The following is a 25,084-nucleotide window of genomic DNA, read 5'->3' as shown; positions in this document are numbered from 1 at the left end:
GATTTTGGTGTATATAGCTAATATTACCCTTCATGACAACTGTGAGGGGGTGAATTTTTTCCTAACTCATCCATTTCATTTATATTAAGTTATATTAAGTATGCATAATTAAGGGCGTGGGCCGCGTGGCCATGGCACGCAGCACTCACACTCGTCAAACGAACTTGAAAAAGAAAGTCAAACACGCCTGAGCACGGTTCGAATAGCCTAGTGTGAGTATACCCAACTGGCAAAATACATATTGCTTAATGGGGGATAATGATAATGACCTTAAAATAGGCTTAAAAATTTCAAAACTGCTTTTATTCTAGCTGAAATAAAACAAAAAGGACTTTCTCCAGAAGAAAAAATATTAGAGGAAGTACTGTGAAAAAGTTCTGAATCTGTTACACACCATTTGTGAAATATTTGCAGAGTTTCAAAATCAAAATCAAAGCAGTTCATGGGACCTTTAAATCAGGGGTTCCCAAACTTTTCAGCCCGCGACCCCCAAAATAACAATGCCAGTGACTCGCGACCCCCAATATCCTCTGAGGTGGTTATAAATACAGAAACCTTGCATGCAATGACGCAGACACACCAATTAAATTTGTGTCAGTGCTTTAAATGTGCCAGAAAGTATAACCTGATGTTATAAAATCAAAATGCATCTGACGCTATTGCTGCCTTTAATATAATGTAATTACCCCAGGGGTCGCAATCCAATAGAACTAGTAACTATAAGCTACTATAGTAACTAGTATATAGTAACTATAAACGACTATTTTTATTTTCAGTATAGTTATGGATAAAATATGTTAATTCTTATGGTTTAATAAAAATAAATAGATTTTTGGAAATCACCAGACGACCCCCCCTTCATTGCCCCGCGACCCCTCGGGGGGTCCCGACCCCCACTTTGAGAACCACTGTTTTAAATAACAGGCAGGTAATCGGAATGGTGTGAATTGTGTCTTAAACTAAAGTGTTCCCGATACTTTGAGTGGAGTGTGATTTCGCAGTACTCTTTCCACGTTAAACTACTTGACACTGTTGTGATGGTTTGAGGTGGGCTTGACTTGAGTGAATGGAGGGTTTCTGTGAGCGTGTCAGTAATGATGCGCCGCTGTGGATCCGTCAGTATGACAGCTCTGACTGACAGCGCGCACAGACGCCCTCGTGATTGATGATGTCTATTTATATCAGACCTCACACAGTCTGACACCACGCACACACGCCGACCCTCAGCACAGTGACTGATGCCACACTCATTTGTTTATCTGGAACACTGATGGAGGGGGATTTGAAGAGGGCCTGCCATGAAAAGCAGGAGTTTTGACTTAAAAACATTCATTTTCCTTCAGCTTACTCCCTTATGTATTAGGGGTCGCTACAGTGGAATGAACTGCCAACAATTCCAGCATTTATTTTACACAGCGGATGCCCTTCGAGCCACAACCCAGCACTGGGAAGCACCCATACACACTCTTGCATTTACATATTCATACACTATGGCTAATTTAGCTTATTCAATAGCCTGCCCAATTCACCTGTACCACTGACTGTAAGGGAAACCGGAGCACCCGGAGGAAACCCACGCAAACGCAGGGAGAACATGCAAACTCCACACAAAAACGGCAACTGAGCCGAGGATCGACACACCCATTATTCAATGAATCTCCCATTGTGTTGCCTCACTTCGTCGGCACTTTCTCATACTGTGGCCTCAGCCTCACTTCACCGCCGCTCGCCATGTTTAAGTGTGGAATGATGGTCAAGCACCCCCTAACCTTAGAGCATAGTGATTGGATATTTACTTGCGGGGAGGAGTTTCCTCATCTCAGCTCATGGACTTACAGGCACACACAGTCAATTCGGGGAGATACAAAACGCACATAAATTATTTAAAAGCAAAACCGTGAAAACCACAATTCACAAGCGCGTACTGAACGGTGGATATATTATAATATTGTAATCAATATTATATTGAGAACCATGGCATCCCTACAAAACAGCATGTGAGGATGAAGATAGTAAAGGCCTCATCTGATCAAATGTGATGGTCAGATTTGGTTAAACAACGTATACGCATGCACAGGGCCGGAGCAAGCTGAACTGCTGCTCTAGGCAGAGGACGATCACGCCACCCTCAACCCCAATGTGAAAACGAAAGTGACCGGTTATGAAAATCAAGTGAGGTGTCGCAGACCTTTATTCTGCCGCCCTATGCGCGTATATACTTAAGGACGAGCGGGTGCTGAGGGAGGGAGGGAGGTGTCGCGGACGCCGCCCTCTCTATTCTGCCGCCCTATGCGTGGATATAACTGAGGACACGGGGGTGTCAAGGACCTCTATTCTGCCACCCTATACGCGGATATAACTGAGGACGCGCGAGGGTTGTGGACCTCTATTCTGCCACCCTATACGCGGATATAACTGAGGACGCGCGGGTGTTGCGGACCTCTATTCTGCCGCCCTATGCGTGGATGTAACTGAGGACACGGGGGTGTGTGGCGGACGCTGCCCTTTCTATTCTACCCCCCTATACGCGGATATAACTGAAGACACATGGGTGTCACGGACGCTGCCCTCTCAATTCTGCCGCTCTATGCGTGGATATAACTGAGGACACGCGGGTGCTGATGGAGGTGTCGCTGACGCCACCCTCTCTATTCTGTCGACTATGCGTGAATATATCTGAGGACACGGGTTATGAGGGAGGGGTCGCGGACATAACTGAGGACCCGGGTGGTGAGGGAGGCGTCGCGGACATAACTGAGGACGCGGGTGGTGGGGGAGGTGTCACGGACATAACGGAGGACGCGGGTGGTAAGGGAGGTGTCGCGGACATAACTGAAGACGCAGGTGGTGAGGGAGGTGTCGTGGACATAACGGAGGACGCGGGTGGTGAGGGCGGTGTCGTGGACATGACGGAGGATGCGGGTGAAGAGGGAGGTGTCGCGGACATAACTGAGGACGCGGATGGTGAGGGAGGTGTCGCGGACATAACTGAGGACGCGGATGGTGAGGGAGGTGTCGCGGACATAACTGAGGACGCGGGTGGTGAGGGAGGTGTCACGGACATAACTGAGGACGCGGGTGGTGAGGGAGGCGTTGCGGACATAACTGAGGACGTGGGTGGTGAGGGAGGTGTCGTGGACATAACTGAAGACGCGGGTGGAGAGGGAGGTGTCGCGGACATAACTGAGGACGCGGGTGGTGAGGGAGGTGACGCGGACATAACTGAGGACGCGGGTGGTGAGGGAGGTGTCGCGGACATAACTGAAGACGAGGGTGGAGAGGGAGGTGTCGTGGACATAACAGAGGATGCAGGTGGTGAGGGAGGTGTCGTGGACATAACAGAGGACACGGGTGGTGAGGGAGGTGTCGTGGACATAACAGAGGACGCGGGTGGTGAGGGAGGTGTCGTGGGCATAACAGAGGACACGGGTGGTGAGGGAGGTGTCGCGGACATAACTGAAGACGCAGGTGGAGAGGGAGGTGTCGCGGACATAACTGAGGACGCGGGTGGTGAGGGAGGTGTCGCGGACATAACTGAAGACGAGGGTGGAGAGGGAGGTGTCGTGGACATAACAGAGGATGCAGGTGGTGAGGGAGGTGTCGTGGACATAACAGAGGACACGGGTGGTGAGGGCGGTGTCGTGGACATAACTGAAGACGCGGGTGGAGAGGGAGGTGTCGCGGACATAACTGAGGACGCGGGTGGTGAGGGAGGTGTCGCGGACATAACTGAAGACGAGGGTGGAGAGGGAGGTGTCGTGGACATAACAGAGGATGCAGGTGGTGAGGGAGGTGTCGTGGGCATAACAGAGGACACGGGTGGTGAGGGAGGTGTCGCGGACATAACTGAAGACGCAGGTGGAGAGGGAGGTGTCGTGGACATAACGGAGGACGCGGGTGGTGAGGGAGGTGTCGTGGACATAACAGAGGACGCAGGTGGTGAGGGAGGTGTCGCGGACATAACTGAAGACGCGGGTGGTGAGGGAGGCGTCGCGGACATAACGGAGGACGCCGGTGGTGGGGGAGGTGTCGCGGATACCGCCCTCTCTATACTGCCGCCCTAGGCGGCTGCCTAGGTTGCCTCTATGGATGCGCCGGCCCTGCAGATGCAGCACACAAATGCTTGGCACTATGGCCCCGTTTACACTGCCAGGTCTTGATACCCAATTCCAACTTGTTGCCTGTATCTGATTTGTTTGCCTGTCCATTTCCACGTTGTTTAAATTGTGATCCATATCCAATTTATGCATTTACACTTGCCATACAATTCATGTTTCGCATGCATAAAGGCGGGTTCTATCATCTGTGCCACACTAGCCACGATGGAAGAAATTATCTTGTTTTTAGCTGCGCGAAATATAAGAAGTGTAGTATAAGCAGAGAATGGATTAGTCCAGATTTACCCCCATGCAGTTTAAGTAATGGTATAGCCCGATTGTGTGTGTAGTTGAAGATGTAGCTTTTGCCTGTGTGCGCACTGGTGTTGGAGAGAATACAATTGTTCTATGTGAGCCCGCAGTGCGTATATTAATAGCAACAAAAAGCAAAAGTTACAACACGAAGTTCGCCCAACTTTAAATTGACTTTGAGGCGGAGGTGGGAAAGTCATCGCAGCTTGTGTTTATGGTTTATATGCTGTATGATGTCCTCCACCATTCAGAGGAATTTGTGGGTACGAGAGAGATCTCAAGTCTGGTGGGAGCAAATTGTGGCGACTGACTACTTTCCTCCCCTGTGTTTCCTTTGTTGTTGTTGTTTACCGCGTCGGCATCTCCACACAGGCTCTTCTTTCTGTCATTAAACCGCGGAGAAGCACCACATTGTCGCAAGTTTAATGATGTACAGAACGGAACGCCTCAATAAACAGATCTGCCTGTTTACATGACAGTCGCATTGTCACATATCCGATCTATATCTGATTTATTTCCACATATAAAGGAGGCCGGAAACCGATCTCTGAATATCCGAATGCTTGCGTTTTTTTCGTGTACACGCGGTCATAGAACAGATCTGATCTGTGTCACAAATGAGCAAAAAATCGGAATCGGGTCACATCTAACTGGCAGTGTAAACGGGGCCAACAACAAATTTAATTGAACGCACTTCCCAATGACATGGATACTGCATACACACTTATTGCCATAACAGTAATTTTCAGATATATTGTGCAGCCCTAATCCAAAGCTCAAATTTCTAAATCATTACTCAAGTCTCTTAGCACAGCTTCTATAACTGTAAAAGCAGCCCGTGTACACAGAATGAAGGTCAGCTAAAGTAAATGCAGGTAAATGATGACTGTTTTTGCTGCGGGAAACCTTGTGCAACACGACAAGTGGACTTGAGTGAGATAAAATGCTTGGCAAGTGGAGAAAATGGCTTGTTAAATCAGTAGGTGTTCTGAAGACAAACTCCTACAGCTCTTGAAGTCTGTTTTCGCCCACACACACACACACACACACACACACTCCTATAATTAAGAAACATCTACTAAACGCTATGAACACTCAAACCCAGCCATGCACTTACTGAAGGCATTCACACACACGGTCAGTATTAACACAGATCTGGACACACACTGATGACTGACTGATGAGATGAGCTGATACTGACCTTCACTTCATCTCTATTGAAAGAGATCTTATATATTTCATTGATAGAGGCTGGGCGATAGGGCTGAACGGTATAGGAAAAATTTGATATTGCAATATTTTTTTTCTCTGCGATATATTTTAAGATGTAAATACAATTTCACCAGATGACTTAAAGAGCTCTATTTGCCAAATCCTTACTACTAATATAATAATACCATATATCATTTTTTTGTTATATTACAGGTATATTAAATAGGCGCTGTTAATTAATCAATCAATCAAGCCTTTATTTGTCACTACACTTTCGTATAGCGAAATTGGACCCCCCAGACTATACACAAAACATCACAAACAACTTTTCAGGGGAGACAGATCTTAGGAGGTAGCATTTAGAAATGAAGAAAGATACACTTGGACAGTTAGGCTAAAAAACACCCCCTCAGCTTGCCCTTGATTAGGACAAAGTGAGAAAAGGGAGAAAAACAGCCCTATCTTAGCATAAGCACACCGGCAAGACACAACATAGACAGAGGGAATGGGAACAGGGGTAATGGAAAACAGTCCGTTGAGTGCGGGCAGCCAACTGGTCCAGCAGCCATTTCCGGCGCAAGTCACAGCCCCGCCCACGCCCCATGTGGGTAAAAGCACACAAAGGCGTTTGGATGGGGATCGGTGGTGAATGTTTATCTGTAGATATGTTTGTGTGTGTGTGTGTGAGCCTGCATAGATATCTTCGACATATCGTAGGTGTTGGATGGTATTCCCATGGGAAATACATTTGTTTTGCTTTACAGTTGTTGTAAAAGTTTTAAAACACGTACTGTATGTACTAATGCCTAATATTACTATCATACAACATTTAAAAAAGTGTATCGCTCGCGTGCATCAAATGTCTGCAAGTCCTGTAAGTCCTCCTCACTGGCCTTCCCAAAAAGACAGTCAGACAGTTACAGCTCATCCAGAACTCTGCAGCCAGGATTCTGACCAGAAGCAGGAAATCAGAGCACATCACACCTGTCCTCAGGTCTCTACACTGGCTCCCAGTTACATTCAGAATAGATTTTAAAGTATTATTACTGGTCTATAAATCACTAAATGGCCTAGGAGCTCAATACATTACAGATTCGCTCCCTGAATACAAACCTAACAGATCACTCAGATCATTAGGATCATATAAACTAGAAATTTCAAGAGTTCAGTCAAAGCAGGCTGAATCTGCCTTCAGCCACTAACAGCGCCCCCTGCTGCTGGAATCAGCTTCCAGAAATGATCAGATGTGCTCCAACATTAGGCACATTCAAATCAAGACTGAAAACACATCTGTTTAGCTGTGCCTTTACTGAATGAGCACTGTGTTGCGTCCGATCACACTATTATGTATTTCTTTTCTTTGAACACATTTTAGTCTGTTTTTATCTGTTTTTAATCATTTTATTGTTTGTTTGTTTGTTTTTATTTTCTTAAACTTGTCTTTTTTATTCCTGTTTATGTAAAGCACTTTGAATTGCCACTGTGTATGAAATGTGCTATATAAATAAACTTGCCTTGCCTTAAAATAGTAAAAAAAAAAATAAAATAAAAATTCTATTTTATTCTAGCCGAAATAAAACAAATAAGACTTTCTCCAAAGAAAAAAAATATATAATAGGAAATACTGTGAAACATTCCTTGCTTGATGTTAAACATCATTTGGGAAATACTCGAAAAAGAGAACATTTTACAGGAGGGTGAATAATTCTGACTTCAACTGTGTGTGTATATGTGGATTTTGCAAAAACTAACAAAGAGGAAAAAACCAGGAGCTCCACTAACACACATTCTGCCAACCTCGCACAGAAACATCTCACAGAGTTCACCAGCAGCAATGTGAGTGTGTGTGTGTGTGTGTGTGTGTGTGTGTGTGTGTGTGTGTGTGTGTGTGTGTGTGTGTGTGTGTGTGTGTGTGTGTGTGAGTGTGTGTGTGGAGGGTCAGAGGACAAAAAGACGCCCACTGCATCTTCTGTGTTTGCCTTCAGCAATCAGAAGAGCTTAAAGCAGAGATACTCCAAACCCTTGACCCTACAGAGGGAAACACTATGTTTCCTCAAATTATACAAGCCCATGCAGGCATGAGCCAACTGGAAATCCAAAAATCATATGCATTAACACAGTTGTTTAAATTTAACCCATATGATTGCTTACAAATAATTTGCAGACATCGTTTTTTTTTTCAGTGCAGCGACTGACAGAAAGTGCTCTGTGAAGAAACAGAGGAGAAATATTCTCTCAACTGCCAAATGCGAAATTGACTTACAGTAAAAAAAAAAAAAAACACACAAGAACAACAACAAAAAGGCTGTATTTCAAATGTTAACATTTTACACAGAACGACCAGTAAAATGAAAGCATTAAAATGCAGGAAGACACTGAAGCCTCCTCTGAAGTGCAGCGGGGGTCTGCTGTAATTCTGTGCTGCTGAAGGTGATGTCGTATCTGAGGGCGCACAGAGCGCATACCGATGACACTGTTATCAGAGTGGACGTTGGAGAGTGAACACGTGTGTGTGTGTGTGTGTGTGAGAGAGAGAGTAAGAGTGAGAAAGAGAGAGACAGAGATTTTTGATCCTTGTAAATATTAATTTTCCTTCCTTCATCAGGGGTCGCCACGGTGTAATGAACCGACAACTTATCCACCATATGTTCAAGTTCAAGTTTAAGTTCATTTATTTATAAAGCGCTTTTTTTTTGTATTAGAATATGCAAAAATCATACAAATACAAGAAAACATCAACAAATAACAAATACAAAGCAGCAAAACAAAACAAAAACAACAACAATATAGTCAGGTACTGGTATGTGCGTGAGTGTGCGTGTGTGTGTGTGTGTGTGTGTGTGTGTGTGTGTGTGTGTGTGTGTGTGTGTGTATGCATGTAAAGGTAACTTGGTGGACAGGTCAGAGTACATACATAAGGAACAATAACAGTCAATAAATGAAGCAAGTGTCACAGATATGAATAAAACATATAGAAAGAAACCAGTCAGAGGTAGGGAGTAACAACAATGCTTATTAATGTATGATAGTAAAAATGAAAGTAAAAAGAAAGAAAGGACAACAGTAATGATAACTGACAATAATAATAAATCACAAGTGCTACACCAACTACTTCAACAAAAAGTTACTTATATTACAATTAGGGATGTAACGGTATCAGAATTTCATGGTACGGTAATACCTCGGTATGAATGTCACGGTACGGTATTTATTGAATCATTTACAGGAAAAAACAAAACTTATGAAAATACTCCAAAAAAGTGCCAAAAGTGTCAATGACATACAAATTAGTCATCTATCTGTAAGCTTTGAAACAGGAACTTCAATTTTAATAACAAAAAAATATTAAACCATGTAAAAAAATAAAGTTTCAATTTAGTATTGTTGAAAACTCATCACATTCAACATTTAATCACTCACTCACTCAGATAGAGATGGGTTTAAAGAAAATTATCATATAAATATAATCTGGTAAAAGCTGGGATCTCTGGGCATTTACAATGTCCCCTACAACAGAAAAAACCCTCTCATTTGGGACTGAGGTTTCTGGGACAGAGAGATATGACTTGGCCCAGGTTAAAAGCAGTGGGTAACGTTGTGCATTGTCTTTCCCCCACTTGAGAGGACAAACCATGAGTGAGATAGAGATTCATGTCTGCATCAATCTGAACAGTGTGCTGTGTTTCTGCAGTCCCCATGACTGATTATTAGTCCTATTCCCCAACTTGCAGGCACGTGCACACACAGGGCTCAACCTGTGCAGTGCACATGCCCTTTTTAGTCTTGGATAGAAAGTTCCCTTCCAAAATGATCAAAAGTGCCCCCGCGACGCGACACACCCTCCGTCCCCGCTTTACAGTACACGCACGACAACACAGCTGATCAGAACGAGCGCGACAACACAGCTGATAAGAACTCGCACGACAACACCACTATTCAGTACGCGCGCGACAACACAGCTGATAAGAACTCGCGCGACAACACAGCTATTCAGTACGTGCGCGACAACACAGCTGATAAGAACTCGCGCGACAACACAGCTATTCAGTACGCGCGCGACAACACAGCTGATAAGAACTCACGCGACAACACCGCTATTCAGTACGTGCGCGGCAACAACACCCGCTTTAGGGTTTTCCAGCTCTTTTTCATCCCCGCTTCTAGCAGCACACTCTATTTCCGCATTACTGGATCTGTAGCGACAACAGACCGCAAGGGATTATGGCCAAGCCTGGGCTGATGGCAATTGTAGTTTCCGCTACCTCCCGTTCGCTTCATTCGCCTGAGCAAATTTTCTCAGAAGACCTATAGTTTTACCGAGTCATGCGACTACGGTAATATCGAAAAAAATTAGTATTGCGGTATGACGGTATTTACAATACCGTTACATCCCTAATTACAATTACTACTGCTAGTAGATAAAGCACATTTAAAAGCAGTCACAAGACTGACCAAAATGCTGTACATAAGACAAGGTAAAAAAATTAAAAGACAGAATATAAAAACATAGAAATAAAGCAAGAGAAACGTCTGTAAAAATGTAAAAAAAAAAAATTGCGGTAGAATAAACTTTTAAAATAATCTTAAAAAGCCAAGCTAAAAACGTAGGTTTAAAAGTGATTTAAAAATGGATAAAGATGGAGCCATTCTAATCTCAATGCACTTCCAGCCAAACCCAAGACTGGTAAACACCCATACACACTTGCATTCACACTCATACTTTACGGCCAATTTAGTTTATTCAATTCACCTATAGCGCATGTGTTTGGACTGTGGGGGAAACCAGAGCAGACAGTTACATTACGCTACTGAGGATGCCCATGTCAGCACGGGGAGAACATGCAAACTCCACACAGAAATGCCAACTGACCCAGCCGGGGCTCAAACCAGTGAGGCGATCGTGCTACCCACTGCACTTCGTGACGCCCCTGTTTTCTTCTAAAATGGTAATTGTTTAATGTACAGATTATTCTGATTTGATAGTATTATTACAGTAACACTGTTCTCTAATAGGGCTGTGCAATATGGACAAAATAATCATATTGCGATTTACAAACCAATATTGCCATTGCCATTTTATTTGCGATTTTGGCAATTGTTTTTGCTTTTTCAAACAAGCTACATACATTCTAAATGCATTCAGTGCACAAGAAGTGCATAACAAAATTATTGAGTCAGTAATTTCTTTGGCCGTTTTGACCCTTTCCCATTAGGCACGGCGCTTGCAAATGCTTGAACAATGGATACTAGTTTAGTGTGTTTGGGCTGGCTTTGATGTGTGCTTTTGTTTGTTTGATGGACTTTGTCGACATGCATTGATCATGCAGTTTTTATGACACTGTTTTAAGTGTTGGATCAGATTTGTAGTATTGCTCCGTTTTGTTGGAATAATCATTTAACAAGTCTTGAAAATTGCCTTGCTGTAGGACACATCCTCTCTCCTGAATCCAAAATACTCCAAAATGACTGTCGTTGAATTTCTCCTTGGCACCAAATCATTTTTATTTTGACCTGCATCCATATTTTCTGCTCTTTCCTCCTGCTCGCCTATTCGGTTCTCCCACTCAACTTCGTCATGCGCAGAGTGAGCTGGTTAACATAATAGCTATATTTGCCCGGTGCGCTAGGTCAGCTCTGATTGGTTAACATATTAATATCATGCGCACAAGAACATATTCTAAATAAAATTCTAAATGAATTTATAAAAATTGCAGCCTTTTGCGATTTAGAAATTGCGCAACCCAAGCTCATTGTGGAAACGTAGTCCTGCGAACGTTTCTGGAGACAGCGGAATACGTCCCGGGGGGTACGTATGGTTGCGTTTATTTTTTTCAAGCGAACGCTGCGGGGCGGTGTGACGCTGTTCCCTTTCGCGCTTGCCTTACCTCCTTGTGGAGGGCTTCCCCGCTGCAACTCGTTTGTCCACTCAGATCACCGTGTACATCGGCAGGCTCGAGATGCAGAGAGGAGTCGACCACGGCGACCGGTTTCGAGTCTGGGGAAGAGCAGTTTCAGCAATCAGGTAAGACAAAAACAGAATCCCAAAAATTAAGTGAACAAGTTTCGTAACAGGGTGAGAATGCGGTGAAATCCGAAAACGCAGTAGAAAAAAAAAAATCGTGGCTTTTATTTTTTTGGATGGCTTTTGTAAACTGTTGATCGGGTTTAGGGAAGCGAGCGGGCGGGCGGGTGGGTCGATCGGTAAAATTGGTTGGGTTCAGGGAAGGAGGAGGCCGGTTCGGCCGATTGGCCGGTCGCGCAGTCAATCATCCGGTCAGTCGGACAGCGGCCTCTGGTGGGTTCACATGAGAACAGCGCGGGTGCGAACAAAAACGCAAAAACAAAACAAAAGCTGCAGAACAAAAACGCAAAAACAAAACAAAAACTGCAGCCGTACGGGACGTATTCTGCGGTCTCCAGAAACGTCTGCGGGACTACGTTTCCACAATGAGCCTGGGTTGAAATTGCGTGTGCTTAAGTTGCGATTTTTTTGTGATTGCGATTATTTGCACAGCCCTATTCTCTAATTACAGTACTGTCTTCTAATTACATTTTGGGGAACACAGTAATGTAATGAATTGCATTTTAAATGTGTGTAAAGTCAGTGTAATTGCGTTACTTTCGCTACATATATAGTTTTAAGAAGAAAAAAAAAGCTTTTAAATCACGTTTTCCGCTGCAACATCAGTTAATGAGCGTGTGTTTCTAAATAGCTGGAGAACACGAGCTGAAATGGTTGCTGATGAGAATGTTTGCTTCTTCAAGTGGATATACAGACATTACTTTGATTCTGTTGAGCGTGATACCTAAAATCTTGCTGTGTAATGCAGTCTATAGCCCATTTCACAAATACAGACCTTTCCGAAGAATTACACTGAAAAAAAAGTGTTGCATGCAGAACTGTTGTAAACTATTTATTTGTGTTGAATTTAAACAAATTAAGTTTAATAACGTTCAACTTAATTTGTTTGTTTAAATTCAACACAAATAAATTGTTTACAACCACTTAACGTAAAAAAAAAATTTTGTAAATCCAAGGAGTCATCTTTGAATAATTTTTTTTTTCAGTGTACCGGCAATTTTCCGGAAAGGTCTGCATGTGTGAACAGGCCCTTTTTGATAATATCTGATTACTTTTTACAAGTAACTGGTAATGTAATATTAAGTAATTAGTAGTGTAATCGAATTACAATGTTTCAGCAATTATTGAATTGAACTCAATTTTTTATTTCTTAAGCATTTAAAATGGGGCGAGGCAGTGGCGCAGTAGGTAGTGCTGTCGCCTCACAGCAAGAAGGTCGCTGGTTCGAACCTTGGCTTAGTTGGCGTTTCTGTGTGGAGTTTGCATGTTCTCCCTGCGATCGCGTGGGTTTCCTCCGGGTGCTCCGGTTTCTCCCACAGTCCAAAGACATGCGGTACAGGTGAATTGAGTTGGCTAAATTGTCCGTAGTGTATGAGTGTGTGTGTGGATGTGTGTGTGTGTGGATGTTTCCCAGAGATGGGTTGCGGCTGGAAGGGCATCCGCTGTGTAAAAACTTGCTGGATAAGTTGGCGGTTCATTCCGCTGTGGCGACCCCGGATTAATAAAGGGACTAAGCCGACAAGAAAATGAATGAATGAAGCATTTAAAATACTTTAATAGATGGATGGAAGTTACAGACTGATTAAAATCGAAAACTAAAGTGTTATTAAGTGATTTAAGGATTTTCTATGACAAAACAGTAAAAGAGAAAGAGAAAGAGAGAGAGAGAGAGAGAGAGAGAGAGAGAGAGATGCAGCAGAATGACAACGAGACACTGCAGCAGCCAGAGAATCAGCTGCACCTGCCCAGACATGCACATCTACACACACACACACGCTCGCACATGACCACCATTGCTGCTGTGATGATGGACTAAAGGAAGCTGAACATTAAAATCATCAAACACCAAACTAGGCATGTTTTCATTGCCACAAAAAAGGCAATACATAATATTTCTTAAGATCTAACTAACTTGTGGGCACAGCCAACATGTGTGGAGCCAGATGAGTCTCATAAATAATAGATTTACAAAATAAAATTCATACATGCACAGCACAGTTTACATTTACAAAATCCAATTAGAAAATTTGTAAACACAAAATTTGTGAATTCACAAGTAAAAATCATAAATATTTTTGGCAAACCAATTGGATTTGTGTATTTTTGAATTAGGTTTTCAATTTACGAATTAAATGTACATATTTTTTAATCGTGTTTGCGATTTACGAGTTGAATTTTTATGTTCATGAATCATATTTTTAATTTCCACATTGGATTTTTATATTTATGAATTGTTTTTTGAATTTACGAATTGGATTTTTATTTTTATGAATCGTGTTTTTAATTTACGAATTGGATTTGTGCATTTACGAATCGTGTTTTTAATTTACGAATTGGATTTGTGCATTTAAGAATCTTGTTTTTAATTCACGAATTGGATTTGTGCATTTATGAATCTTGTTTTTAATTTACGAATTGGATTTTTATTTTTATGAATCGTGTTTTTAATTTACGAATTGGATTTGTGCATTTATGAATCGTGTTTTTAATTTACAAATTGGATTTGTGCATTTATGAATCGTGTTTTTGATTTACGAATTGGATTTGTGGATTTATGAATCGTTTTTTTTAATTTACGAATCGGAATTTTATATTTATAAATCATGTTTTTAATTTACAAATTTAATTTGTGTAATTTTGGATCGTGTTTTGAATTTATGTATTGGATTTGCATAATTATGAATCGTGTTTTGTATTTACAGATTTTATTTAGCGAATGTATTATTTTTTACACTGATCTGGCTCCATACTACTGCTGCTGTAATGATGGACTGGAAGAAGCTAAACACTAAAATCACCAAACACTGAAGTATATATATAGGGTCACAGTTTTGGTATGATAGTGCTGTGCAGGTAAACCTCACTCCATGGTCTTTAGCCTCCTTGTTAGAGCAACCGACTCCCAAGCGAAAGGTCGCCGGTTCGAAACCAGCTCGGAGAGGGTTGGGTGGCGTAGGACCGGCGGGGTTACATATGCTTAGAAAAAAAACTGCCTACAGAACAACTTAAAGAACAATAAACATATTTAATGGGTAACAAACACCTGAAAATGCAACAGCTTCACATTGTAGATTAAAAGTAGGGCATTTTGAAAATTGCTCAAATAAATTGCTTACAACAATAAGCCAGTTTCTCAGATTTAAATGAAGCAGCATTCATTTAAAAGACAAAATGCAGCCTGACATATCTCTGGCTACATAATTCGCGCTCTCCAGAAATGTAGACAGGGGAACATGTCCACAATGAGCCTGAACTGAAAATACACTTTCTGCAGTGGCCCTGCCAGAGTCCTGACCTCAACCCGATTGAGACACTGTGGCATGACCTAAAAAGAGATTTACATCAGACATCCCAAGAACATTGGGATTTCAAAATGGAATGACACAAAATCCCAATGGACCGTTGTGCAGGTCTGATTTGCACCTGGAGGAAATGTTTGGTCGAGGTTATTGGTTAACCAGTTGCTAAACTAAAAGCTTTGCATACTTTTTCCACCCAGAACTGGGAATATTTACAGGCTGTGTTCAATAAATACATGAAAACATATCATTCAACCCCAAATAAGTAAAAGTAGGGAGAGTGTGGAAAATGCAAATAAAAGAAAAAAGTGATTTCTAAATGTACTTTGACTTGTATTACAACAAACTTGAATGTGTTCCTCATGAAATACACATATTTTGTCCCCACAATTTACAAAAAGGAACCTGTTTGTGCGCATAGTGTATGTGTGTATATATGCGTGCCTGCATGTGTGTGTGTGTGTGTTGCTCAGGTGCGTCCCACATACTGCTGATCTCTGAGTCACCAATACGCAGACTCGCAGTGATTCTCCCACTGAGAGACAGACAGACTGACAGCTCTGACAGATGAACACACACCTCAGGGCAACAACAAGCCCAATACAGCTCACTAACAAATATTTACAGTCTGATTACATACACGCATGCACAGAGACACACTTGCAATGCACTTCTCTTTTTTGCCATAATGCTTCAAAAAAGACCAACCAATAAAAGCTTGTATACTGAATAGATTATTAATACATTCATTCATTCGGCTTAGCCCCATAACTATTGTAACTAAGAAATAATTGGTCTTAAAAACACACACATACATACATATACAGTGCTCAGCAGGAGTGCACCTCATTTTGAAAATAAATATGTTTATGTATTTCTCAGTTCATATAGGTCATATATTTTAGTGCATTTGAACAAAACAAATTCAACAGATAAATATGTATTAAAATAATATTTGTATTATTTTATTATTATTATTTTATTACAATTATTAGCCCCCCTTTAAATCTTTTTTTCTCTTTTTTTTTTTTTTGATATTTCCCAAACTATGTTTAACGGAGCAAGCACATTTTCACAGTATGTCTGATAATATTTTTTCTTCTGGAGAAAGTCTCATTATTTTTATTTCAGCTAGAATAAAAGCAGTTTTTAATAATAATAAAAAAAACATTTTAAGTTTAAAGTTATTAGCCCCTTTAAGCTATATATTTTTCGATATTCTACAAAACAAACCATGGTTATACAATAACTTGCCTAATTACCCTAACCTGCCTAGTTTACCTAATTAACCCTATTAAGCCTTTAAATGTCACTTCAAGTGTCTTGAAAAAAATCTAGTCAAATATTATTTACTGTCCTCATGGCAAAGATAAAATAAATCAGTTATTAGAAATGAGTTATTAAAACTATTATGATTAGAAATGTGCTGACAAAATCTTTTCTGTGGGGAAAAAAATGTGGGGGGCGGGGGGGGGGGGGGGTTTATCTGGGGCAAATAATTAATATGGGTTCAAAATTCTGACTTCAACTATATATATATATATATATATATATATATATATATATATATATATATATATATATATATATATATATATATATTAGGGATGTGCGGAGCTGCCGGTATTTGTATCTGTATTTGTATTTGTTGAGGGGGGAAAAGTATTTGTATTTGTATTCGAGTAAAATTCAAAATGGCGCAAAACATATATTTTTTCTATTACAATTCTAATTACGTTATTGAAGTATTGTTTAATTATACCCATTATAATAATTATGGATATGCAATATTGGTTAATGTTTTTGAACATGTTTTTGAACATTATCTCATCCATGGTTAACCAATAACTAAAATACCATTGTGAATATTATGAACCCCACCACCACCGTTCTTGTTGAAGGAAACTGAATAGACAGAATAAAAACAAATAATACTTCAAAGAACTGTTCTTCTTCTGAAAGAACTTCTTTCCAATGCACAGAATTCCAAAAACTGAAATTAGCTAAATAAATCTAAATAAAACCCTGCCTGGGAGATCTGGCAGAACAAAAGTAAAGTAAACTGACTGGCCGGGGCAGAATGTGGCTGTGTTGATGAGGGGATTGATGCTTGTGGGGGTTCACAGACAGTATCAGGAGAGGATGCTTTAAGTGCATGTGATAATACATTACATAGAGGGTTGCGTGGTGGCATAGTGAGTAACTATGTCGCCTCACAGCAAGAAAGTTCCTGGTTCGAGTCTTAGCTGAGTTAGTTGGCATCTCTATGTGGAGTTTGCATGTTCTCCCCATGTTGGCGTGGGTTTCCTCCGGGTGCTCCGGTTTCCCCCACAGTCCAAACACATGCAATACAGGTGAATTGGGTAAGCTAAATTGTCCCTATTGTATGTGTGTGAAAGAGAGTGTATGGATGTTTCCAAGTGCTGGGTAGCAGCTGGAAGGGCATCCACTGCGTAAAACATATGCTGGATAAATTGGTGGTTCATTCCACTGTGGCAATCCCAGATTAATAAAGGGACTAAGCCAAAAAGAAAATGAATGAATGAATATGCATAGAAGATGTTGACAGACGTTTGATATCTCTGCCTCGGCTGATTTCACTTTTGCACACATTATACAGTATCACTTTATCTGCAGCACCACTGACTGTAAAATGAACTTGAACAAATTATTTTTTTTTGACTGGTGGAGGACCAAGAAAGGGCTCAGCAATAGTCTCACTCTTTTCTATTTCTGTGCCCAAATGTATTTGAGGAGTTTCAAGTTAATAAATGACGGGACGCTATGCTAAGGTTAACTAGCCTATAGCATATATCTTGCTGTCTGCAAAAGACAGTAATGTAGACGTACCAAATAACTCCCATAAGTGCATACTAATCAACACAACTGCACAAGCATCGTTTTAACCTTTATAAAAGAACGTTAACGTTACTCTGTCAACAGCCTATTGTCTAGATCAGGGGTTTTCAAAGTGTGAGGTGCGCCTCCCCTGGGGGGCGCCAGAGCACGTCAGGGGAGGCGCGGGAAAAAAAATTAAATAATAAAAATATAATTATTAAGTTTAGTTATTATATGTATGTTTTATTATATTTAAACGTTTTAATTAAACAAAGCTAAAAAAAATAATACGTCAAAAATAAGAAAACCTTTTTTACCCAGAAGGCCACAGCTGTGAATTCGCTTCTGTTTGGCCCGCCAACAGGCCCGGATTGGCTAATCGGGAGGACCGGGAGAATTCCCGGTGGGCCGGTCTGTTTTTTGACCGCTAGGGCCGGTGTCCCTAGCTCCAGAATCTGTTGCTCTCAGCAGTCACACTTTTTAAAAATAATTTATTTATTTACTTGACCACAGCCTTCTTATTCATTATTTTACCGCAGCTCTGCTCTTTTTATCTATTTTCTCGTAGCCTCGTGAGCAGGATGCAGGTTAATGATGATATAACTAGATAAGTCACCATTCACCTTACAGCTGTTGTGGTACAGTGGTTAGTACGATTAGATAATGACGCGGCTAACCTGGGTTCGGTCCTTGTCTGAGTAACAATTTTTTTTTCATTTTATTGTTAAGACATAATACTGTAAGGGTTGTTGAACATTTAAAGTTCTAAAAGAGCTGTTTTCTCAAAAAAAAAAAAAAGACGTGATAGTGTAATTAGAAACTGAATTGGAAGTAACCTTATTTTAATATAGTCAGTGGTGAACTGAGGTGGGCCGGTCTGAGGCTTGAAACTCCAGGGCTGAAAAAGAGTCCCACTCCGGCCCTGCCCGCCAATACAGGTATATGCCTGCTAATACAATGGATCGGTTTCTGAGACCCCCCCCCGATTCAAAGCCTTCAAGTTCAGGGCTTAAACCCAAAAGACGACGATATGATGATCAGTATTTGAGTTTAGGATTTACGTGGACAGGACCAGCTGATGAATCACGACCTTTATGTGTGGTTTATCAAGATATTTTGGCTAATGACAGCATGAGACCCGCTAAACTTTGACTGTTTTGACTGGGATGGACTGTTCTTGGATCTGTTCTATTCATATTGAACCATCATCCTAGTTTTAAAAACTAGGATTAAAATATATTATAGGATTATAATAAAGTATTAAAATACTTGTTATTACTCTGTAAATAATGGCACTTTCATGCAAATGATGATAAAAGTGAGTTAACAGTCTGACATCTGCCTGTGTTTTTATATATACTGTATATATATATATATATATATGTGTGTGTGTGTGTATGTGTGCGTGCGTGTTTGGGAGGAGGGGGGTGCCAATGGATAAGTTGTGTCAAAAGGGAGGCCCTCTTTCTTAGACTTTGAAAAACCCTGGTCTAAATTACCAAACAAAACTAATGAAAAGACCCCAAAAAAGTGCCAAAAGTGTCAATGACATACAAATTAGCCATCTATCTGTAAGCTTTGAAACAGGAACTTCAATTTTAATAACAAAAAAATATTAAACCATGTAAAAAAATAAAGTTTCAATTCAGTGTTGTTGAAACTTCATCACATTCAACATTTAATCACTCACTCACTCAGATAGAGATGGGTTTAAAGAAAAATTATCATATAACTATAATCTGGTAAAAGCTGGGATCTCTGGGTATTTACAATGTCCCCTGCAACAGAAAATAACCCTCTTATTTGGGACTGAGGTTTCTGGGACAAGAGAGATATGACTTGGCCCAGGTTGACAGCAGTGGGTAACGTTGTGCATTGTCTTTCCCCCACTTGAGAGGACAAGCCATGAGTGAGATAGAGATCTCATGTCTGCATCAATCTGAACAGTGTGCTGTGTTTCTGCAGTCCCCATGACTGTTATTAGTCCTATTCCCCAACTTGCAGGCACGTGCACACATAGGGCTCAACCTGTGCCGTGCACATGCCCTTTTTAGTCTTGGATAGTCTCTTGGAAGTGCCCTTCAAAAATGATCATAAGTGCCCCCACGACGCGACACACCCTCCGTCCCGCCCTTCAGTAGGCGCGCGACAACACCGCTCTTGAGTATGCGCGCTCAACACCCCCTACCTGCTTTACAGTACACACGCGACAACACAGCTGATCAGAACATGCGCGACAACACCGCTATTCAGTACACGCGCGACAACACAGCTGATCAGAAGGCGCACGACAACACCGCTATTCAGTACGCGCGCGGCGACAACACCCGCAAAGGATGATGGCCACTCCTATGCTGATGGGAATTGTAGTTTCCGCTACCTCCCGTTCGCTTCATTCGCCTGAGCAAATTTTCTCAGAAGACCTATAGCTTTATCAAATCATGCGACTACGGTAATATCGGAAAAAATTAATATTGCGGTATGACGGTATTTACAATACCGTTACATCCCAAGTGTATATGTATTTTTTTGGCTCTGGATGGCTACAGGTCTCCACCGCACCTTGGTCCCGAATTCATTTTAAAGAAGCACTACCCTGTACTAAAATGGCGGCTCTGTTGACGCATTGCTTCTAATAGACAACAGCAGTGTAGGTGACATCTAATGTATATATATATATATATATATATATATATATATATATATATATATATATATATATMTATATATATATMTCTATATATATATATATATATATATATATATATATATATATATATATATATATATATATATATATATATATATCTATGACAACCCAATAGGTCTGGACCTGCTGTAAACACCCAAGTTCCCTTGTGACATTCTGTTTTGTAAAGGCAATTTAAAGGTAATGCTATAATAATGTTTTGCAAATTTATCAAGTTTTTTTTATTGCAAATATATTTATATATATTATTTGCACAGCTTGACTTTTTTTTTTTTGGAGTTCTTTTTTTGTTTGTAAATTTCATTTTTATTTCTTACATTTTTTTTTCTTTGCGATTTTTGGAGATTTGCATTTTGTTGCTCAATACTTCATTTTTTGTTTGCAAAGCTTTCTTTTATTTTGCAAGTATATAAGGCCCTCATATATAATCAAACATTATTCATTCCTTCATTTTCCTTCAGCTTAGTCCCTTATTTATCAGGGGTCGCCACCGCGGAATGAACCGCCAACTACTCCAGCATATGTTTTATGCAGCGGATGCCCTTTTGAGCCACAACCCAGTACTGGGAAACACCCAAACAAGCTCGCACTCACACACACTCACTCATACACTACGGCCAATTTAGTTTCATCAATTCCCCTATAGCGCATGAGTTTGGACTGTGGGGGAAGCCGGAGCTCCTGGAGGAAACTCACACCAACACGAGGAGAGCATGCAAACTTCACATAGAAATGCCAACTGACCTAGCTGGGACTTGAACCCGCGACCTTCTTGCTGTAAGACGACCACTGAGCCACATATACAAGCCAACTTCTTTCCTTTGTATTCCAAAATAGGCTTCCAAAACTTTCTTCCCAGCAAACCCTTGGTCATTTATTTCTCAGTGTGTGTGTGTGTCGTCTGTTGGTCGTCTCGTCTCACTGACGGCGCTGTCCTTTAGATAAATGAACAGACGTATGAGTGTTTGTGTGCTCAGGTCAGTGCGGTCAGTGACCAGAATGATAAATGCACACACACTCCACATACATATGAGGCAGAACCGATTCACCTGCAACTTTACCACTGAATCAGACACCTTTTCTGAGAACTTTCATTAACGCTTCTTTGTCTTTTATAAAGGATTTTTAAAGCATAAATAGTCCTCACTTTAGGTCACAAAACTAGATGAAGTTGAGTTAATAAAGCATTTATTAACATATTAGTTGACTATTAGTATATGCCTGAATAATAAGACATATAAATGTTGATTTCAATAGTTTATTAATCATTTACTTACTCATTCTGAATGATCCTAAAAACCCTCAACTACTCTTAAATACAACTGGTTTGTAAATAATGCAATACTTAATTTAGTAATGAAAAATTAATCATTAACTAAGTATGAAAATACAATTATTAAGCACATTTTAAATGTGGTTATAAGTCACGAATAGAGCATTTGTAGCTGCAGTTAAAAACTGCTTACTAACGCTTATTAATGTAGAGTTAATGCTTAACAGATAATGAATTCACTATATGCTAATGCTTAATAAATGATTTACAGTGTGTAGTTATTATAAAGTGTTACCCAAGAATGTTCATTTAGCATGTTTCTTACATATCTGCAACCATGTTATGGTGTTTTTCATGCTTGAGAAGAGTCAAAAACTCACATACAGCACCTTTAAAATAAAATATATAATCTGTTGATGTTTTTTACCCATTTAAAAAGAGCTTATTTTAGACCATTAATCACAATACCGTGAAACCAGGGGTGGACTGGGACCAAAAATCAGCCCTGGTACTGTAGCCACATTACCACATCGACACAGCCTGATACACAGACACGCACATTTACTACTTATATTAGTGTACAGATGGTAAAATAATATAAGCACTACCATATTTCATAGATATTTAAACATTTAATGTATGTGACTGGAACAAAAACAACTCATTTATAACAAATTTATACATGCAATCATTTCATTCATTCATTTTCTTGTCGGCTTAGTCCCTTTATTAATCTGGGATCGCCACAGCGGAATGAACCGCCAACTTATCCAGCATATGTTTTACGCAACAGATGCCCTCTAAGCTGCAACCCACTGGGAAACCCCCCCCCTCCCACACACACACACACACACACACACACACACACACACACACACACACACACACACACACACATCTACATGCACTACGGACAATTAAGCCTACCTAATTCACCTATAGCACATGTGTTTGGACTTGTCAGGGAAACCAGGAGGAAACCCATGAGAACATGCAAACTCCACACAGAAACACCAAACCAACTCAGCCGAGGCTCAAAAAAACGACCTTCTTGCACCCCTGCGCTGTGCCATTTCGACACTATTTCAGTTAATTTTATGCATTTGGCAGCGTCTGATTTTAAAGACATTTTTTTTTTGCTTTGTCTGAGCTTTTCGGCACCACCTTTTCTTTTTTTATGGTCCATCTCTGACAATTAGCTTGTGTTGCACTTACTGTTTATTTGACATTCTTGCCAGATTTTGATTATGTCTGCGTAACCTCTAATTGGGTCAGCCCATCTAGAAACCAGCCGATCATTGTCGATTGGGTCAATGCTTAACATTTATTATTATTATTACTAGTATCATCATTATCATCATCATCATCATCATCATAATCATAATACTCATATCTTGAAAGAGATAAAAGCTGCCTGCATGTAAAACAATACATATAACAAAAAAAATAAATAAAAAAAAATAGCTGACCGGCCCACATTTAAAGAATGGTCCGGCCCTTCTGGCATTTGCCAGAATTGCCAGATGGTCAGTCCGCCCCTGCGTGAAACCGTGATATTTATATCCAAGGTTATACCATCAGAAGCTTAAACCGGCCCAGGCCTAACCACATCTCAGCACATTTACTTTCAATTTGCGTCCAGACACACAACATTAATCGGGAGGTGTGTGAGGAAAGTATGTGATCTGCGTGTAATGCAGACGAGAGCCAATCATGCGGTCCGGCTGGTGTGTTTCTGCAGCTGTGCTACCCATCAACCCCTTATGGATGTGCCTGTCACCTGTAATTGGACTCTATTTAGCATTGTTTTCTCCTCCAAGAAGCACCAGGTGTCAAACATCTCAGTGTTTTGCTTTCTCTCGCCGCCTCAGACTGTTGCCTTTTTTCGCTCATCTTTCTGCGTCCTGCGCAAATAAGCAGGGAAATAAATGAAAATGGTGGCATTAAAAAACAGAGAGAGTATATTTTTTTGACTTCCACTATTTTGAGCTTGTGCTATTATTATTATTTTTCTAAGTAATTCTCTCTTCTTTGCTAGAGAACTAGAACTAGTTCTTATTCAGAAATAAGAAAGTCAATCATAGTTAATTGAAAGTAAAGCTACTGCACTGTAAAAACATTTTTTTAAACTTGAATTAAATTAACCTGATTAGGGCTGCAACAACAAATTGCCACAGTGGAATGAACCGCCAACTATTCCAGTATATGTTTTACACAGTGGAATACATCTGGTAAACCAGATGCAACCCAGTCCTAAGAAACATCACATTCACACTAATACACTACAACCAAACTTGAGTTGAATTTTTAACATAAAAAAAATAATAAAAAAAAAACTACAAAAATCATGATTTTGTGCCCGGACAACTTAATAAGATCTTTACTTTCTGGAGTAAAGGACTGCGTTCAGTGAAGAATTTTTATGTAGATGATAAAATGGCCTCATTTGAATACTTTTATATCACTTTTGGACTCTCACCATCACATTTTTTTCATTATTTACAGGTGCGACATTTTATCAAACACAATTTTCCTCAGTGCGAGGAAGTCTCTCTTGATCATGATTTGTACAAGCTTTTTAGGCAGTGCCCAATGGAGAACCAAAATTTAAAGATCTGTTCGCTTCTCACGTTTCGGTCTCTACAGCCCACCTTAAAGATTCTTCAGTCATTCACTCATTTTCTTGTCGGCTTAGTCCCTTTATTAATCCGGGGTCGCCACAGCGGAATGAACCACCAACTTATCCAGCAAGTTTTTACGCAACAGATCCCCTTCCAGACGCAACTCATCTCTGAGAGACATCCACACACACACACACACACACACACACACACACACACACACACTACGGACAATTTAGCTCACCCAATTCACCTGTACCACATGTCTTTGGACTGTGGGGGAAACCGGAGCACCCGGAGGAAACCCATGCGAACGCAGGGAGAACATGCAAACTCCACACAGAAACGCCAACTGAGCTGAGGTTCGAACCTGCGTCCCACCGACCTTCTTGCTGGGAGGCCCACTTAAAGATTCTTGGGAGAGGGAATTAGGAATTGACATTTCATCCTCCCCTTGGGAGGAGGGATTGAATCGTATTCATTCTTGTTCTATAAATGTAAGACTACAGCTCATACAATTTAAAGTGATGCATAGATTGCACTATACTAAAGCCAAACTTAATAAGCTGTATCCTTCTATTTCTCCTCTGTGTGAAAAATGCAAAGGCGCAGTCGGGACCTATGGTTATATATTGTGGTC

General features: G+C 40.6%; 1 protein-coding gene across 14 annotated transcripts in view; it reads right to left on the bottom strand.

Moving 5' to 3' along the window:
• fut8b (fucosyltransferase 8b (alpha (1,6) fucosyltransferase)) overlaps positions 1-25,084 on the bottom strand; it is a 218,550-nt gene that overhangs the window by 133,237 nt on the left and 60,229 nt on the right. For 5 of the 14 annotated variants that reach the window (XM_068215731.2, XM_073933787.1, XM_073933793.1 and 2 more), the window contains exon 2: positions 23,604-23,727. The exons of the other annotated variants lie outside the window; for them this stretch is intronic. The gene's annotated coding sequence lies outside the window, so the exon portion shown is untranslated. The remainder of the gene's footprint in view (positions 1-23,603; positions 23,728-25,084) is intronic. 14 annotated transcript variants of the gene reach the window in all.

This window comes from Danio rerio, chromosome 20 (assembly GCF_049306965.1).
Source record: "Danio rerio strain Tuebingen ecotype United States chromosome 20, GRCz12tu, whole genome shotgun sequence".
Classification (NCBI taxonomy): domain Eukaryota; kingdom Metazoa; phylum Chordata; class Actinopteri; order Cypriniformes; family Danionidae; genus Danio; species Danio rerio.
Note: the sequence above shows the minus strand (reverse complement) of the source record. Positions and strands in the feature narration are given on the sequence as shown.